General features: G+C 38.9%; 1 pseudogene; it reads left to right on the top strand.

Annotated features, from left to right (window-relative positions):
- Positions 1 to 3,628: 3,628 nt before the first annotated feature.
- Positions 3,629 to 3,712, top strand: LOC127212530 (uncharacterized; annotated as a pseudogene).
- The last annotated feature ends 284 nt before the right edge of the window (positions 3,713 to 3,996 follow it).

Below are 3,996 nucleotides of genomic sequence, written 5' to 3'. Positions count from 1 at the left end.
GCCCATGCAGGAGAGGGTGCTCACACACCTCGCTGCAACGCCATAGAAAAAAAACAAGTGTGGAGAGGCCTGGGACAGAGTTTATCTTCCCCTTCATAGCACATGACCCCAGCAGCCATTTCCTAATACGTCCACTACTTATCAATACTGGCATCAAATTATAAATCTACCAATGGATCGATCCATTGACAAAGTCAGAGCTCTCGTGAGCCAATCACCTCTCATATTGGACCTACATGGTACAGACCAATGCTGAAACCCAGTATCCTTCCAGGAGGTACTTCATATCCAAACATTTGCTGATGTGTAGAGAAACAACTTACATGAGTTTGTTTGTGCAACTGCTGTGAATCCAGACACTAGACAACTTTCATCTAGTCTAAGTATCAACAGAGGTAGGAGAAAACCCTATTCAAACTGGAGTTAAAGCTGGTAATGTATGTGGCAGATATCATCAATGTCATTCTAGTTCCTCAGAATAGCTAGTGGGTAATTCTAGGCTATGATTGTGTTGATTGTGTTTGGCAGCATCTTTAAATTACTTTTAGAAGTAGGTCATGGGTACATTCCCAAGTTAGAGGCCCAAAACTCCCTAGAGACTCTTCTTGTAGTGTGGAAAATGTCCTTTTAGCACTGTGCCTTATCCTTTGAAAGGAACCAGGGTAGAAAGCAGCAACTTCTGTCTTGTCTCCAGCATGACCGTTATGGGATGGAGTAATAGGGTTTGACACCCCCTGGCTACTACCAAGGGACCAATTAGTAAATTCACAGGTAACCTAATGGGATTCTGAGTAACATCATTAAGGGCACAGTAGGCAATAAATGATTATAAAAGAACCTTGTGAAATTCCCTAGGTACCTATGCCTGGGCTACACCCTTATCTCATACTATCTTTAAGTGCACAGATAGCCTGAAAGTGGAAATTGCACAACCAATAACTTCTAATTGAAAGAAGTCTGGTTTAAGTCTGTATGTTGAATACTTATTGAATACTATGTCCTAGTTTACACCCAGGGATTCTAAATTAGTCACAGCTAAGCCCAGTCATGAAGACTCATAGTGCTTAGGCTAAAGTTCGGAAAGAGAAAAAGTATTTGTTTGGAAAATGTGGCAACCTTGTGAAAAATGACCAACAGTGCTGAAAGCAAGGTTACTAAAATGCAGATGATTGGCTACTTCTGAGACCCATTCAATCTATCAGCACTGGGACCCAGGGATCTAAATTTTAACAAGCTCCCAGGTCACCTGCTTGTATAATAAGGTCTGGGAACTTTGCCCTAAGTTGTGACCAATCCAAAGCCAAAAATTGTTTGTTATCACCAAGTGTTATAAAGTGTTGAATTTCCAACAGAAATTCAGTTGACCACAGGAAACCAGCATGTCTTAGTATTAGAAAGAGATCAGTTGTAATTTCCTTTTATCTGAGGATAAGGTTATTTATGTACCAAAGACTTCTATAGAGATGTTAAGGAGATCTTATCTACCCTACTTAAGCCTGCTATTAACAGTGAGCTCAATTTGTGCCCTGTCACAAGCTTAATCACAGTCTCTTTCCTTTCTTCCATCTTTTCTAAAGTAAGAAAAATATTATCTTTGTAACAAAATTTTTAATTACATCTTTCCTGACCAACATTTTCATGCATATTGCTCCAATATTGTTCTTTGTGGTGTATTTATAACAGTTTATCTACCAACTATAAAGATTGCAATACCAAACAAATATTCTGTCTTTTAAAACAACATTCATAAGCCTATCATAGCTAAGACAATGACAAACAGAAAATAAAACAGGATTGAATTCAGCAACCCAAGAGGTGCCCTCAGTGTATGCAGATTTATCTTCTGACGCACTAAAGGATTCCCCCACTGTCTCCTGTGTGACAGATCACTCCTTGAGTAGGTGCTGAGAATATTAAAACAAAGAAAGCTTAGAGCTACAAAAAAAAAAAAAAATAGTAATGCAAAAATATTTTTTCTTGTCCCCCTCCCTCCCCCTCTTTTTAAAAGAAGTTGCAATGCTTGTTTGTTTTTCAGGGGGAAATAACAGCCATACAAATACTTGGTGAAAATAACATTTCTCTATTCACTGAGCTCACATACAGACTGGAAATTGAAGAGTACCTGCTAATAATACAAAAAGTTCAGTTTCCTAGGCACTAGAAATTAAATGACTGTTATAAAGAAAATTCTCCCAATCAGACATCATGTAGCCTCACTCTTATAAATGTCACTCCTCAAAAGGCTATCTTAAATAGATGAGTCATAACAGCTGGGTCCCACCAACTGCCACTCTAGCAGACAGGAAGCTGGTTATTAATGACTGGTGAGGTATTACCACGGTCTGGCAGCTTAGGCAGAAGGCAGGGCCTTGTCAGTGGTGGTGATTTCTTGGGAAGCCCCTCAAGGCAAATTTTGCAGATGGGAGTTTAGTAGATGGTTTTCTTATAATTGTGTGTATGTGTTGCCATTAATTTGGGAAAACACAAGGTAAATGTCACAGGGGCTGAGGTCTCACTCTATCCAATAAAGGGGTAAAAGAAGTATGGGTACCATTTATTCTAGGTTCATAATCAATATCTAAGTTTCACTAAGACAGCAAAATTGTTGACAAATAATTCATTGGCTTAGGTAAGAATATTAAAACAAAATTGGCTAAAGTACTTCACAGAATTTCTTCCTAGCCATGATGTTAAAAGGCCACAATAAACATGAGATTGCAGTACTGAAAACAGTTAGACACAAAGGTCAATACAGAGCCCTGAGGCCAAAAACAGGCCCACACAGATACTAGACAATTGATTTTTGCCACAGGTGCAAAGGTAATTCAGTGGGGGAACTGTCTTTTTAACAAACAGTATAACTCCAAATGCCAGAAAGCAAAGCCAGACACTCCCTCATACAGAAACTAACTCAAAGTGGGCACCTGAGTTAAATACCATTGGGGAAGTTCTAAGGCATGAGGAAAAGAAGATGTGAGAAAACTTTTGTGACCTTGATCTAAACAGTTCTTAAAGATAACATCAGTACATTATCTATAACAGGAAAAATGATAAAGTGGACTGCATCAAAATTAAAAACAAGTCTGCTTTGCCAAAGAGAGTTTTAAGAAAATAAAAATAAAATAAAATAAAGCCACAGACCCAGGGCACATGTTGAGAAGACATCTACTAATAACCAAAAAAGTCTTTCTCTCTCTCTCTCTCTCTCTCTCTCTCTCTCTCTCTCTCTCTCTCTGTGTGTGTGTGTGTGTGCGTGTGTGTGTGTGTGTGTGTGTGTATGTGTGTGTGTGTAAAACAAAACTTAACAAAACAAAAATAACCCAATACTCATTTCCTCCCAAAGGACATAAGATATGAAGACTTTGACAAATGAGATACACATGGTAAACTAGCACATGAAACCACCTCAGTACATTATTCACTGGGGAAATGTAAATTAAGGCCACAATTGAGACACTACTATTCGTTTAAAAAAAAATAAAACTGAGACTAGGTCAATCTAACAAAACAAACTTGGCCAAGAAAAGGGGTTGTAGAAACACACATTATTCCAAAGATGGTTGAGCCCACATACCACAGGTGCAGGTGACACTCATAGCCAAAGTAATAATACACATGAAGAAGCAACCTCATGGAAGAGCTTACTCATGCGTATTGGCAAGGTTGTCCCCGTTTGGTTGGTTTCAGATTCTGATCTGCACAAGTAACAGTCTTTACTGTTAAGAACCTGTGGGATGCCAGGTTCCTGGGAATGCTTTTCAAAATTACTATTAAAGCATTTCTAAGAAAAGAAAAAAGAGAAGTGGGTGGGGGAGAGGTGAAGGAACAGGAACACCCCGACTGCTAAAAGTGAGTGTTTATCTTTTGCAGCCTCTGACTGGCTAAGGTTTAGTTGTTTGATATCCTCTTATCCTGGATGGATAATACAGACCTACAATGGCATCATCACAAAAGCTGAGGCAAGAGAAATGGTAACTTGAGGCAAGCCTGGGCTAC

The sequence above is a fragment of the Acomys russatus genome, chromosome 30 (assembly GCF_903995435.1).
Source record: "Acomys russatus chromosome 30, mAcoRus1.1, whole genome shotgun sequence".
NCBI classification, from domain to species: domain Eukaryota; kingdom Metazoa; phylum Chordata; class Mammalia; order Rodentia; family Muridae; genus Acomys; species Acomys russatus.
This window is presented reverse-complemented; position numbering and strand designations above follow the sequence as displayed.